The sequence below is a fragment of the Leptinotarsa decemlineata genome, unplaced genomic scaffold (genome assembly GCF_025532065.1).
Source record: "Leptinotarsa decemlineata unplaced genomic scaffold, Ldec_3_MD MMD2_tig00026328_RagTag_RagTag, whole genome shotgun sequence".
Classification (NCBI taxonomy): domain Eukaryota; kingdom Metazoa; phylum Arthropoda; class Insecta; order Coleoptera; family Chrysomelidae; genus Leptinotarsa; species Leptinotarsa decemlineata.
Genome location: NW_027412688.1, coordinates 7,033,399 through 7,050,217, shown reverse-complemented (window position 1 = coordinate 7,050,217; position 16,819 = coordinate 7,033,399). Strand labels below are relative to the sequence as shown.

Sequence of the window (16,819 nt, the reverse complement as noted above, 5' to 3'; positions counted from 1 at the left end):
ACTTTTGGTACTTTTCATGAAAAAACCTGATTCCCACACCTTTTCCAAGTAAAAAAGGTACACTTTCTCAACAAAGCTGGAGGTGATCGTTATCGAGATATTTACAATTTTCTATATTGATGCATATTACTTTATAGCCAAATTTGATTTGGCTAGAAGTTCGCTGTCACATTTTTAACTATTAATTGACAAATTCACAGTTCGGAGTTTATAAAGTGATTTTTTGGTACCATGCCCGACTTTACGGATACTGAAATGGCTGATATGGTTTTTGCATACGGCTTGGCTGACGGAAATTCAAGCGAGGCCAGATGCATCTATCAAGAACGGACTACAAGAACTGTAGAATTGGAGAAGGCAGTTCTCGAAGAAATTAGTGAACATCCAGAGACAAGTACAAGAAAAATTGGTCAAACTTTAAATGTGAGTCTCATGACAGTTTACAGAATTTTAAAGGAACAAATATATCCTTATCGTATTCAGCGTGTACATGCACTTACGCTACGTGATTTCCAACCAAGTATCGAATTTGCTAAATGGCTTCAAAGAAAAGTCGAACAACATTCGCAAACTTTATCGAAAATCCTCTTCACAGATGAGGATAATTTTTCAAGAAATGGTATCATGAACTTTCATAACAACCACATCTGGGCGGAAGATAACCTACATGCGATAACGCAAACTCATTTCCAAGACAGATTCTCTTTTAATATATGGGTAGGCATAATTGGGCATTATTTAATTGGGCCCTATTTTCTCCCCTTACGTTTGAATGGAGAAGCTTACCTACATTTTTTAGAACACGAGCTTCCCCAACTTATGGAAGATGTTCCCATTGGTCTCCGAAACCACTCTTGGTTTATGCACGATGGAGCGTCTGCTCATTTGAGTGTGATAGCAAAAAATTTTTTAGACGTAGCATATCCCCAACGATAGATAGAAACAGGAGGCACTGAGCATTGGCCCCCCAGGTCATCGGACCTCAATTCCGTCGATTTTTTCTCTTAGGGACACCTAAAATCACTAGTTTATGCTAGCCATTGAAAATGAGGAAATGTTCAGGGATCGCATCATAGCTTGCTGCGAAGCAGCAGTTTTCAACGGGTGCGGAATTCTTTGATGAGGAGAGCAGAAGCTTGTATTACTGTTGGGGGTCGTCACTTTGAAGAGCTGTTGTAACAGTTGTTTATTTTCCTAATAAATAACATAGTACTTCTCCGAATTGTTTTTTTTACAAAATCCGAAATGTAGCACTTTCTAATTGAATAATTAAAGCTGACAAATTTTTTCAACTTGGTTTGAATAAGCAGTTCGATAATGCTCAGTTTCGAAGAAGTCTGTACGGTTATACTGCGTATAAAGTTTGATGAAAATAACTAAAATTTAAAAAAACTTATGACAAAAACCTACCATCTTTTGAAAAATTTCAACAATCTGTATTTCGAAAACGAATCATTCTTCGTTGAACATTTTATACGAAAAAGTTGTTCATTTTGACGAGATCCTCCATATACTTAGTTTTTGTAATGTTCTCAGCAACTTCACTTAGCGCCTTAGGAGCTAAGTAATATGCATCGATATAGAAAATTGTAAATATTTCGAAAACGATCACCTCCAGCCTTGTTGAGGAAGTTTACCTTTTTTACTTGGAAAATGTGTGGGAATAATGCTTTTTCATGAAAAGTACCAAAAGTTTACTGTAAACAAAGTTAGGCAATTTGAAATAAATAATGACAGCGTACACAGCGCCCTCTAGATGTTACATGAAAATTAATACGAATATATGATTTCACACGTCAAAAAAACCCCGGGTACCGAATTTCTTGCAAATAACTTATTCTTGCAAGAGTTATTTTCAACAAAAAAAAAATCAATTTCAACACCCCGTATCTCTGAAACGAAGCATTTTAGGACACAAGTTCATATAGACTTTTTTCTTAAAATTGTCTCAGAAATACGTCACTTGAATATTTTAACGTACTTATGTTACACCCTGTATATTCTTGAATACTTTAGAAGTAACTATAATAATCATCTCACCACCTCACCATCTCAAATTATACGTAAAACCCGCTGGGTTTCTCAAAATATGCTGATGCTGAAGAACTGCCTGAAGTTGTGTAAAAAAATATTATTTTCAACCCTCAAGCGTCAAACTTCCTAAACGATCCCTTTAGACGGATCCCCGAAAATTGAGCGAACTCATTTTTTGCAGGGTTGGAAACTTCGATAATCCTCAGGGTAGAATGAAATATCGAGAGATGATTTATGGCAACTCTATCACTTGCCACTTACCACTTTCACCGAATTTATAACCCAGTAGGTGTCAATAATCCCTCATGTGCAAATATCATATATATTCCATTCGCTATAACTTTGTATGTAAATCATAATTCAATATTGAATTATCAAATTGTTAAATTTGCCAGATGGAACGTAATATTGTTGCTTCAAATGATTTGAATTGTAAAATTATTGAACATAGATCAACTACTACAAATATCACCGGAAATATTGTTTTCAAATGAACTAGTCATTTTTGAAGTTTAGGTTGATGCATACAGCAAAATTAATTCCTAGGAAAAAAACTTTTAGACTTCTCCATCTACATACAAAAACTTGTGGGAAAATTCTACAGGAAGAAAGAGAGCAATTGAGTTCAGAATAAACTACAAATTCAAATTTATGGACAAATGTACAATATCAAATGAATATCTATATATGTTAAAAAAAAATTGGTACATGTATAATATTTTAACAGAATTTGCTGTAAACACTTGTGTATGACTAAGTTAGTTGAAAAATGGAGATTATGTCAACTGTTAATAGATATTGTTCATAAAAAAATTGAAATGAAGAAATGTATCAACAATTTTGAAAGTTACTTCTTTGCATGATCTACACATCTTTGTATAGAGTTATTTTTTTAAAATTGATTGCTTCCTTTCTATCTTTGGAAGATTCCCACATTTTTTGTATCAAGATGGAGAATCAGAAGGGCAAAAACATTTTTTCCCAATAGTGTTCCAATTTTCAATTTTTTCAGTATTATCTAATATCCAATTTTGCAATGTTTTTTCAAATGCTCAACTTTTCAATTTCTCGTGGAATGGGGAATGTTCCTCAAATTGGGTTATTACAGCAAATGCAAGTTTGAACAAAATAAAGTTGAGTTTAATTCATGAGTTTGTCAAATTCACTTCGAAAAGTATTCAAATTGGTGTTTCAAATGTTGGGTTTTAATTTTTAAAGGGATTTGTTTCTAATTCACATATTGGCAACAGCGCCTATATCAAGTTGAAATAATTTATACGTACCTAGATATTCTACTTCAAAAAAGGAAAATTATCTTTATAAATCAACAATTGAGGCAAAATATAAATCATAGTTCAATACCACCTCCACAAGCCACATAAACAACAGTTGTTTTGTTATTTATTTATATAGAGGAAGATAGGTTAGTTGCACAAAATGTCATATGTCACAGAATGTCTCGGAACTCGGAACATAAGTGAACAGAACAGCACTCCTCTGAAATATGTCATCTTTGTTGCTATAACCGATGTTGCCAAATGGTGAAATAGAAACGAATCCCTTTAAATGTTGAATGCATTATTTTATTCCTCTTTTTTTAAGTATTTGAATAATTTTTTAAAGAAAAAGGTTGAAATGATGAGTTTAAAATGCCTTGTTTTAGAGCTCTTTCATGAATACTACTTGATTTTCGTCAGGAGGAACATTCCCCTTTACAACCAATACATATGTAAACATTCATTGGTCTCTAATCTTGCATTATACTGATGTTCAATTTTATAGTGTCATGTCAACTGTAGAGTTGACATGAAATATTTTATGAATGAAACTTTTGAAACAAATCAAAAAAGCTTCTTAAAAATTATTTTTGTTGCATATTGGTGAATAGACTTGACAGATTTCAATGAATTTTCATATGCATTACCCCAGGTTCTGATTACATAGATCATAATATTGGAAAATAGTGCATGATGAAACAATAATAAAGTTTTCTCTTTCAAATTTATTTCTCAGATGTCTGAACTTATGAACACATTTATTTATTTATTTTTGTTAATTCAAGTGAATGTTTTTTACTCCATACATAGAAGTTACTTTCAGAAACAAACTGGAAAAGATACTCCCGAAGTGAATGCAAAATAACTACTTCAATATAAACATTGAATTACACCTAAAAAAAATGCTTTAGAAACAACTACTCTTCTGTATCTATAGATTAGGGAGAGTGAGTATAGGCCCACAGCACTTAGCACTTAGCACTTAGGCCACATGTGACCCATTGTACATCCTCCCAAAGAGTTGTTCTCTTAGGTCATCGTCCATCCTGTCCTTTTCAGAAAAGTGGACAGGTCACTAGGAGACATCTCCTTTATATCGGCAGGTGTAGGCCAAGACTCGCCGAACACACACTCTCTTATTGACGGTAACTCCGGACACTCGCATAAGACATGCCTGACATTTTCTTCTCCCTGATCACACATCCTGCATAGAGGTGTGTCCACTATCCCCATATTATGGAGGTGTTTCCTTAGTTGACAGTCGCCAGTCAGAAATCCTACTGTTAAGCGTAGGTTTTTCCTGGTCATCGCCAGATATTTCTTCGGTGCCAGCTTCCCAGGGTCGCCCAGGGTGATCCTGGCAAGACTGCATCCTTTGATTCCATTCCATCTCTTTAGGGATTGAGCATGGGTGTAACGTTTGGCTAGTTCCGCAATTGTCGAAGTCATCAGGCCGTAGGTGTCACTGAGTCCTAAAGTTCTTAGTCCAGCCGTTCCTTAGCTAAAGAGTCGGCAATGTGATTACCTTTACTCCTGTTGTACCCTTTTTACTCACCTCAGGATGATGTTATTATTTACGGAGACTTTAGCTAAATCTTGGTGGCACTCTAGTACCTACTAGCCCTGAGGTAAAAGGTTGTCTGTTCAAGGCTCATAGGGCATATCTACTATCAGTGCAGATTGTTATGTTTTTGCCAGAAATTCCTTTCCTGATTATTTCTTTTGTGAAGATTGAGATTCCAGCCAGTTCTCTTTAACTATGCTAGTATTTTTTCCCATTCCCTACTTAATCCTTAGGCTCAGTGATCTGGAGTAAACTCCACATCCCGAGCCTTTTTTGGTTTTTGAGCCGTCTGTATAGATGCGTAATGCATTTGTAGAATCTGACTCTGTGTTCTATTTTATTTTTATTTTGTGAAGTTTATTAAACACAAATCTGGGTTCAATTGCATCACTGGCTGCCTACAGCAGAGGTTGCGCTGTAAGCGCTTCCCACCATAAGCTCAGCCATTCCTACTTCGAGGTTTACACTAGCCGTGCGCAATCGTAACATGGCCATTAACGTAACCGTCTTAAAGTACAGGTCCAGAGGGATCAGACCAAACAACTACTCTTATACGAACATTGAATTATAGAGAAAACACTTTTCCCTATTCGAGTTTCACTCCAAATATTCGTTATGGAATTGAATCATATTTCATTCACAATAAAGTATATGTAAGAGGTGAAATTTCACTTACTCTCATGGAATAGGAGAAAGTGTTTTTTGTATAATTCAACGAATATTACTGAAGTTTAATCCCAACACCAAACCGTTATTTTTAACACCTTGGCACTTGTTCCAATCACCAAGTGGAGATTAAATTGAATTTAATTTTCCTCTTGAAGATGGTCAGTCACTTGGTGATCATCTTCAAGATTTAATCAGTTTAATCTTCACCAAGTGAAGTGAAGTCGAAACTTGTGCGAGCTAAGGACTAACGAGGTCTTACCTTTTGACGTGTGATTCCTAACATAATTCAATGTTCGTATAAAAGTAATTGCTTCGAAAGATTTTTTTTTCGTGTTTATATGAAATTAGTTGTTCCGAGAGGGCTTTTTCTCCCAGTTTGCATGATCTACACATCTTTTAAAAAAATCTTTCTGAAATTAATTGCTTTTTTTTGTCTTGGAAATTTTCTACTTTTTTGTATAAAAATGGAGAAGTAGAATGACAAAACATTTTCTTCTCAAAAAATTAATGTTTTCTAAAAATATACCCTTTTCAGTTCAATTAATTTCTGTTCGTGATGATCACATTGATGCTCTCTACATTAATGAAGGAGTTGTAATCCAAAAACAGGGTTTTACAAACATTAATCACTCCATGAAATACTTTTTTCATGAACATTATGAATATGTTGTCTTTCAAATTCCCACCTACCAACAGCGTACGATGTTTAAATACATAATTTATCATGTGATTCCACTGACTTGGCATTATCTATGGATAATGGATTTTTCGTGATTGTGGACGGTTAACATCGTTCTATTTTCATTGAAATATTCAATATATTTTACTCGGAACTGTTGATATAGAGTTGTTAGTTGTGATCGATACAAAAAAGTTCACTCCTATTCTATTTGGTATTAAGTTTTATGGAACATTCAAATGTAGTTTTCATATTTCATGTCATTTTGAAAATAAATTGAGTTTTTAATTTATTGACATACAGTGCATTTCTTCAATTTCTTTATTTCTACAATGGGTCAACTCAAAAAATTTAAATTTGGGATAACGAAATTAATGCATGAATACTTTATTTTGAAGTGAAATTGACAGATGATGACGACTGGACGCCATCTGGGAAAAACATTAAATGGAAACGGGGGTCTTGTGACACATTTTGAAGCACCTGACGAATACTTCTTTACCTTCTATAAAATGGCGGAACATTTAATAAATTCCTGAAGAAACACATTAATATCGATATTTCTAGAAATATTCCTTTTCATCTGCAATATGGTAATTCCAACAACCCGATAGGGTTTGTTAAGTTTGTTTTTGTTTATAAAAACGACAAAAAATGTCAGTACGACAATGAACATCATTGTTCAGTTGGAATATTCTCATTTACTTTTCGGTTTTACTAGTGGAAAGGTACCACGTCAAAAATCTCTGAAATGTTCAATTCTCGTCCATTGGAAGAAAAAATTGAAGAGATTTTTATTTACGATGCGACGCGTAACTTTCACGAGACCGAAAGGATTTTCAATGAACGTTTTCCGAATCGTCCTATCTGTGTAAAATATTTGAGGGAACTTGTATCCAGATTCACAACTACCGGTAGTGTACATAACAAACAGCCCCCAGGTCATCCGTCCATTCCGGAAGAACAAATTGACTGAAGTTCGAGGAACAGAATTCTAGGAAATCATTACGAAAACCATTGCAAGGCATCCTACCTATCTCCACAATATTTGTTTTAGTGACGAATGTACTTTTTTTCAAAAGGCAATGATCACACAAAAGTTGCCGTTATTCGAGTGACACTAACCCTCACGTTTTCCGGGCAACACATAACCAATATCCAGAAAAGATTAACGTTTGGGCAGGAATATTGGGAAACCATATTGTAGGACCGCTATTCATTGATCAAAATTCAACAGGGGAACTGTATTTGAATATGCTGGAAACCACTGTTGACCCTCTCATCACTGAAATCGTCGAAGCGAATCCTAATGAATTCGATATGGAAATTGTATTCAAACAAAATGGAGCACCACCAAATTACTTCAGACAAATAAAAAACTATTTGGATACTACTTTTCCTGATCGTTGGATTGGCCGTCGAGGTCGCACAGAATGGCCTGCCCGCTCGCCAGTTTTGACACCTTTGGACTTTTTTGATGGGGCCATTTCAAGCAAAATGTTTACGAAACTGAACCTGCTCCAATATTGGATATACGGAAGAGAATAATAAATATTTGTAGAGATATTGACGTTACTGTGTTCGAAAATGTTCGGCGTGAAATATCGGATAGGCTGTTCATTAGTCAAGAAGTTCAAGGCAACCATTTCGAGCATCTCAACTGACCTCACTCTTTTTAACTCAAATTATGTAGTTAAATGTCAATGTATTCAGGCAATTATTTAAAGTTCCGCCATTTTGTAGTAGTTGAAGATATTGACATAATATTTTAAGGTTGTGAAGCATTTGTCAGGAGCTTCAAAAAGATGTGTCACAAGACCCCCCTTTCTATTTAATTTTTTTCCTAGATGGCGACCAGTCGCCATCTTGAAAGTTTCATTTGTCAATTTCACTTCGAAATATTCATTCATTAATTTCTTCATCCCAAATTTCAATTCTTTGAGTTGACCCGTTCAAAATATAAAAGGAGGGGGGCATCAAAGAGAAGCACTGTATAATGGCATATAATATTGTGTGAAAATGAAATTTCCTGACAAGTTGACACACTTATCATCATCGTTTTCAAAATAAAATAATCTACGAATTTTGACGTCAATTTGACGTCTTCTACAGAAAAAGTTTTACGTTTTATTAAATCCGAGGAATTAAAAAAACCTATGATAACGTATTTTACAGACATGAAACTAATAAAATTACTAATTTTCAATACAAACATTTCTCTCTCGCAAACTTTCATAATGTATAAGTAAAATTATTTCAGACAATTTTCATCTCTTAAAAATCAACATTAACCATGAAAAAAATTATGAAATGAATTAAGAAAATATTGTTACTCTCGATATTTCTGATTTTGCAAAAAAACATGAATTTTTTGGGTTTACAACACAGCCAAGTTTTTTATCTGCTCATGAAATATAGTAGGTAAAACATGAATTAACATAATCTCACTTTTTTATTTTACCTTCACCTGGAACTGAAGAGAAAATTCCTGTATTCACCTTTTTTTATAAGAAAAATCAGAACAATATACTTCAAAACACCAGTGTATTTGTGAAGAAGAGACAATGATGCAAGTATCTTATTCCGAAGCATCGAAGTTCGCAATTGAGTTACTTTTTCGCATGATTTATATACACATCTTTGTGAAGAGTTTGTTTTGAATGTAATTGCTTTCTTTCTTTGGAAGATTTGGATTCTTTGGATGAAGATGGAGAAGTGGAAAGCCTAAACTTTTTTTCCTGGAATATCTTTTGATGTAATATTCAGGAAATTACTCATATTAAGTTAAAAAACAAAAGTTGTATCAAGGTTTTTAAGCTACATGGAAAATTTCTATCACTGGTTGAATCACTTTTGCTGGCACTTTAATTTTTTAAAGTTAATTTCCTTTTTGAGATATCCAAATTATCAATACAGTATGTCCTCCGCCGCTGTCCCGAAAGACGAGCTGCTGATTTATATTTTTTTTTCCAAACAGGGTTATCTGGTACTGATGAAATAACTATCATTATGCCATTAACTCAAAAACAAAGACTGTGACTCATCTAGTTTTGAAACAAGATGTCTAATACATTCTTAATTGACTTCAAAAAATATTAGAGAAAAGGCCAGATATTATTTAGCTTGAAGAATATCTGGTTGTCATGAAATGAAGGCACCTACTTTTCGTAACTGGTTACATTGAATTAGGTTAATAATATTACTTCGTGCTAAAACTTGCGAAAAATCGTAAATTTGTTGGTGGAAAAATAGTCGAAAAGTACCAATTTTCACTTTCTTATTAGTCAGTGGGCAAGAACTTTAAAAGTTCAAGCCAGTCTCGAATATACCTACACAGTAGGTTGAATGGACTGACGCCTATCAGAAAACAACAACTCCCCTGGCTAATACCACGAAGGGCGTTGAATTATATCCAACAGGTGTCAGTGCAGGAATCTTCACAGGAAATTTCCTTCTTATGCAATTGGCAATAGGTACAACTGATAGAGTTGACCTTCAATTTTGGAACGGGCACACTTGCAGACCGGTTTCGGGCTCATCAGCTACTCATCAGTACAAGATTCCATGATTGAAAATCGGAACTATTTCAGAGTATTTCATTCCTCTTCCTAAGTTGGAGCAAACAACAAAATGTCACTCCATCTAGTGGAGTGTAGGTATATTCGAGACTGACTTGAACGTCTAAAGTTCATTTCTTTAGATTAGTTTACTGCCAGTCTTCAAGCATAGCCCACTGACTAATAAGAAAATTTTTCTTCCTTATTCAGAAGAATCGGGCAAATTTCGGGTATCTCATCCAGTAGATGGAGTGACATTTTGTTGTTCACTCCAACTTAGGAAGAGGAATGAAATACTCTGAAAGAATTCCGATTTTCAATTATGGAATATCATTGACTTTAGGTTGATGATGGCCACTATCTTGCACTGATGAGTGGCTAGTGAGCCCGAAACCGGTCTGCAAGTGTGCCCGTTCCAAAATTGAAGGTCGACTCTTTCATTTGTATTGCCAACTGCATATGCAGGAAATTTTCTGTGAAGATTCCTGCACTGACGCCTGTCGGATATAATCCAATGCCCTTCATGGTATTAGCCAGGGAAGCAGTTGTTTTCTGATAGGCGTCAGTTCATTCAACCTACCGTGTAGGTATATTCGAGACTGGCATGAACATTAAAAGTTCATTTCTTAGATTCAATTTTCAGAAAAATCTTCATAGAACAGAAGTTGCCTACAATTAATAAATATTTATTGAGATATGGAGCTACAAAAACACATCGAAACAGACAAAACTTTTGATGAAACCTACTATAATATGGTAACATCGAAATATAATAATATTTTCTCGAAGTTTCAGTGAATTTTGCAACTCGTAATGAATACTCAAATAACTGTGCTTACATAAGATGATTAATTCATAATTGAAACACAATTCAAATTTATAAGGAATGTCTGCATTTTGAAATGCTCCCGGGCTTATTTCACCCCAATCGACTCTGGTGAGATTTAACTGCATCAATATTCAATTGAATTTCATGGGAATCGTATCAACGCGGCCCACAAATTCTAATCAATCGACAATTTGGAAGTATTTCATTCACTTCAGCATTTTTAATGATCCTTTTCTTAATCGAAATTGAAATTGACGAACGATTAGTTCAAAATGTGTAATCGAATAAAGGTGGAATAGTGAATTACCAACGACATACTCGTATATGAGTTAACAAGGTAAACCTAGAACTAATGGAAGATTCAATACGCTGAGACATTGTGCCTGTCGCAGGTGCAGAGGAAAAAATACATAAAATTATGTCACCTCGAAGAGCAAAGTAGGAAAAATTAAACAATAATTATAAATGAGAAGAAATGAAAACTAGAAATAACAATTTTGGAGTATAATAATAAAAACTAACCTGACAATGATTGATAACTATGAAAAATAGAAATATAAGAAAATACTGTAAGAACCAAACCAGAACCGATTATGTCCATCATTGTGTCGAGAACTTGCCAGACTATCACTCCAATTATTTTAACAATTCAATAACATTTTTGTTTCCCATATCTAGTTTTCCGACAAGAGAATCTTTTTGAGGAAACTGTTAGTGTAAGTCCATATGTCGTAGCTAACTGTTTAAAATAGCCGTTCAGTCAACCAGCTAACCCTTTGAGTACACAACGCCATTCAATCACACGGCTATATGTCGTTTAGCCGACTTGTTGACTGCAACGTTCAACACTACAGCTAGACGACGCTCAGCCAACTGGTTAAATGACAAATTAAATAGGGTGACTTGTTAAACTACCAAAATTTCATCTATTCTAGGTAAGGGGTGGTTAAAATCTTTAATATATTTGTTTATCGCCATTTTGTAACTGCCACAAATCCGAATGTCTTCACCAACAGGTACTGATGGCGTTCCCCAAATAGAATTGTCCACCTTCTCAATTACACCTTCTTTTTCTAATTTTTTCAATTCTGTCTCCACCTTTCCCCAAAAAGCAAATGGAACCGGATGAGGCTTGTGGAAAATTGGTTTAACATTTTCTTCTAGCTGTAGGCTAATATGTTTCTTGTTATATGTACCTAGCTTTCGAAAATAAAACGTACCTAGCGCACTGAGCGCTGAACTTATTCAATTTGATGGCGGCTTTTGAATCAGCTGTAGTGTTGAACGTTTTGAGCGCCTCAAATATTCAATTGAAATGCTAGCAATGTGACTCAACGGCGTTGTTCAGTCAAAGAGCTAACTGATTGAACGGCTATTTTAACCATTTGGCTGCGACACATATATCGTTACTGACTAGATAACTGAGTTCCGGTGAAGGCTGTCAATGCTTCAGCTTCGCCAGCAAAAATAAAAGTCAACCACTGATGTGACTTTGAAGAAATGTTTGTCATTAGGTATAGACATATATCATAAAACAGTTTACATCTCAATAACTCTCGCTCACAATTCTTGACGGAATCTTTCTAACAGAACTGAGACAATAGTAAAAAAAGCGGCACAAGAAAAAACAATTGAAACTATTCTACTTTATTGCTGCGACTGATATGATTTTTAAGTCACTCTAAGATCGGTGTCTGTGCGAAAGTAGCAATTCACATTGGATTTGAACCGCTGGAGATTAAATTCGTTTGGAAAAACGTTCTCCGGAAGTTTATTCCACAATGAGGCAGATCTTCAAATGAAAGAGTTCTTAAACAGTGAAGTTCGAGGTGTACTGAGTTGAATCTCAAAACGATGAGCAGTATTTTTGATATGTACCGCTCTTGAATCGAGTGGAATCAAATGTATCAAGTCACCTGAACACTTCCCGTGAAAGTATCTATAGAAGAGAGACAAATCTCCAACCTTTCTTCGATGTTCCAGACTATCCAGGTTGCAAGTGATGTTCGCGTGTCCAATCAGGCAGATGGCTTTTTTCTAGATGGGATCCAGTAGTTTAAGGATATACTTAGGGGCGGAGCTCCATAGTTGGGAAAAATACTCCAAAGGTCTGATCTGAGCTCAATAAAGCATCAAAAGTTGCTGAGGTATGTACAGTTTTCTGGTTCGGAACAGTGCTCCAAGCTTTTGAAAAGCAGCCTTTGCAATTCCAGCGAAATGATTGTGCCAAGACATATTGGTTTCCATTTTAACCCCCAACAAACTTATCGAAGCGGAAAGCGGAATTGTTTGTCATGACATTATTATATCCGGTTCGGAAACATTTATCGTTTTGAAGAAAACCCATGCCTGAGTTTTTGCATCTGCAGCCGAAGTCCTGGAATCCAAATGGAATGACTAGACAAATGTGCTGTCGACAGCAAAGCAATATACTGGATTCTTGTTTTCTTCCAATAAGTCGTTGATATACAATAAAAATAGGGTTGGAGACATAATGGTTCCCCGGGAACAGCAACGTTGATGGTAAAAGTATCCAAGAGGTATCCATCGACGATTACTTGCAGGAAATGTTCTTTCAGGATTCTACAAATTGTCTTTCAACAGTGCGAAGGTTCAAGTACTCTCTTTCAGTATGACCTGAATTTCAGAATAAATGAAAATGCTTATCCTAATAAGATTAGTCTAACTGGCTATTTTGACTGAAGCGAGTTTTCATAAATTGAAAAAAACGATAATCATTGGATCTGTTTACTCATCATTAACAATTCTATCAGTATGTCATTTCGAATTTGGAACTCTTCAACTTTACAGGCTTCTAATGAATTGTGTTTCAATTCAACTATGAAATTATCCAGAAAATCTCTCGAATAGAAAAAATGAGAAACAAAAACCATAGATTCAGTAACGTTGAGAAAGTGGAGAAAATTATTATGGAGAATCATCGATAACTATTAGACGATGTCGGCATATCAGTTTGTTCATGTCATTGATTTTTTTCGTAATTTTTGAGCATCAAGCTTGTGGCAGCAAAATTCGTTCCAAAATTGCTGAATTTTCTCCAAAAAACCATCGCATGAGAATCGCTCAGGAATTGTTTGAATGACGTCAATGGCGATCCAGATTTGCTCAAAAGGGTCATAACTGGCGACAAATTATGGATATATGATTACGACATCGAAATCAAATTCCAAACATCCCTATGGGAGAGCCTAGGACAAGGCCAACAGAGCACGCCAAGTTCGATCAAGTGTCAAGATTTTGCTCACTGTTTTCTTCGATTATTGTGGAGTAGTGCATCAGAAGTTCTTGCCACATGGTCGTACGGTCATTAAGGAGTATTATCTTGAAGTTATGCGCCGCTTATGGGAAGCAATACGAAGAAAACGTCAGGCATTGTGGAAAAACAATACATGGCTTTTGCATCACGAATGCAACACAGTATTCTTATCTCAGCCACCGTATTCACCAGATTTGCCCCCCTGCGACTCTATGCTGTTCCCAAAATTTGAGAGACTCATGAAAGGACAGAGTTTTGCGGCGACTGAGGAAACAGAAACCAAATTGCTGAGAAAGCTCATGGACATACCGAAAAGTGCGTATTGGCACTGCTTTGATGGCTGGAGAAAAAGCTAGCTGAAGGAGACTATTTCAGAGGGAAAAAATTGAAATGGATAAATAAATATTTTTCGAGAAAAATGAACATTCACCTCATTCTCTGAACACCCCTCGTATAGCTTGTCGACAAAATGACTCAGAAGCCCACTGAAACTTCATGAATATATCAACATAATTGGAATAATTAAAAGGTTTCTTCTACTTCTAGGCGTACTAAGCACAAGAAAAAACAAGAAATAACTTCAATGATTGAAAAATGAGTTTACTGAGTAACCACGAATTTGTTTTTGTGAACCGTAGATTGTAATAGGGGAGCCCAAGCGGGGATTTCGGGATTTGCTGAAGCGCAAGCGCAACAGACAAATATACAGGGGGATACTTTCTACCCGGTTAAGTACCTCCACCACATATGAGCCCCATATATAAGGCCGCCTGTGAGGGATAAAGGATCAGATTAGTAAACAAAAATTGATCATCAGAAATTCTCGAGCGCGTCAGATTGAGATAGGGTGAGTTAATTACCTGCTAAAGAGTGTATATTTATTTTCGAAGAAAATAATTCAAGGATAACGAAAAATATATAATCTGGCGAATTTTTTTTGCACATTATAATAATGCCCGCGAGTTTGCGTCAGATCGAAATCGTTAGATTATTGAATGAGAGCTTTTTTTTGTTGCACTTAACACCCCCTTAGAAAATCTGACGCGCTCGATCAAATTTTTTTTCTTTCCACTGCCAACCCTTACGTACAACCACCCACATCATGCAAACGATCAGATTAACATACCAACATTATTTAAAATACGTAGGACATTGATGCTATCAATTTCTGATTCGCTAGAGTATCTATAGCCGCTTCTCCCACCGATTATATAACATTTTTTTCTTCTTATCATCTAAGCTTTGCAATCTAATATGTCTCAATGACGCCCGAAGTAAATCCCCATTTTGCATCGTGGGCTCCCCTGCTATTATGTTTGTTATCAATGAACGTAATTAAATCAAAGTTGATCAAAGTATATCAACCAAAAAACTGAAAATTGACGATACATATTAGCTCTATTTGTGAAAAGCTATATTTTAGTGCCCTCCGAGCTCCGAAATAATTGAGTACAAAAACGCAGTGTCCAGCTAGAAGACGACATAAGGTTGTCAGAAAATGAAGTAGAAACCTATCGGAAAAATATTCACAATCTAAGTCTAATATATCTGATTGTTAAAGTTTGTCCGATTTATAGTTTATGCAGTTTGTAATTGAATAAAATCTATTGATTTACTCTAGACGCAAATGAAACGACTCATTGCTGTAAAAAACAACGCTACTATTTGGATAATAAAAATAATCGTTTGAAATGGTTCACTCTCGCAATTTGTCAATGTGTCTATGGGATACCAATACACTGTTTTAATCGGTTCGGTTTCAGTAGAAATCTAGGAGTTATATTACTCCAATTTGAGATAGATTCAAAAATGGAAGGGTGTATATTTTTAGGAAAGATACATTTTGTGGAAAAGAAGGTTTTGGCTCTACTTTTCCATCTTCTTACGAAAAAATTAGAAAATATTCCAAAAAATAAATAAACTGATTTATTTCAAAATAAATCAAAACAACTACTTTTATATGAACCCTGAATTATATAAAAACACTTTTCTCTGTTCAGTTAGTATTCCTAACACTTGTTATGGAATTGAACCAGATATCATTCACAGTATTGCTACACAATATAATACACACATCGGAAAAGTCTAGGGATATTTTTATAACATACTAAGTATCATAAAAATAAATGCATGAGGTCGTTTAATTTCGATTAAATTGGTACACTCGACCACCCTGTAGATTTCTATGGGTTGAACAAAGCCTGCAAAAACGGTAACTAATATTTTATCAAGTTTTTTACAAACTGTAGGTTTTCGGCTAAAACGAATAATCTGAAAGTGTCGAGTTTGTACATTCTATGCAGTTCTTGCTCAGCAATTAAACTGGAAATATTGTGCTTTAACATGGAACGCCATTACTTACCATTGGCTGAGATGAATAGAGCTGTAGGGCTTCTTCAAGGTGGCATGCGACAAAATGATGTAGCTCTTCGTTTGGGGGTCTCCCAAAGTGTTATCATTCTATTGTGGCGGCGTTTCCGTGAAACTGGCAGTCCAGCTGAACAACATCCAGGGCGAGGACGCGCTACAACTGCAGTTCAAGACCGATTTTTGGTCTTAACCGCAAGAAGACAACCGACAATCACAGCACCTGAGTTGGTTAACGTGTTGCAGCAGACGCACCAGGTAACCATTGGTCGTGATACTGTCAGAAATCGAGTGCATGAAGCAGATCTCCACAAGAGAAAGCCACTTAGATGTCCACCTTTGTCGAGAGGCAATCGCGGTAGAAGATTGGAGTGGTGTCAAGAACATCAAAACTGGGATGCAAATGATTGGGCTACAGTTTTGTTTACAGACGAATCCAGATTTGGATTTCATCCAGATTCTCGTCGAGTAAGACTGTGGAGACGACCTGGAAATAATGAACGTTTGAGACACGTCCAGGATGTCCACACATACAGAGGTGGTACAGTAATGCTATGGGGCGGAAT

At 35.5% G+C, this 16,819-nt stretch overlaps 1 protein-coding gene across 5 annotated transcripts in view; it reads right to left on the bottom strand.

Annotated features, from left to right (window-relative positions):
* Nucleotides 1-16,819, bottom strand: part of LOC111507773 (band 7 protein AGAP004871) — a 143,246-nt gene that overhangs the window by 19,950 nt on the left and 106,477 nt on the right. The window lies entirely within an intron of this gene.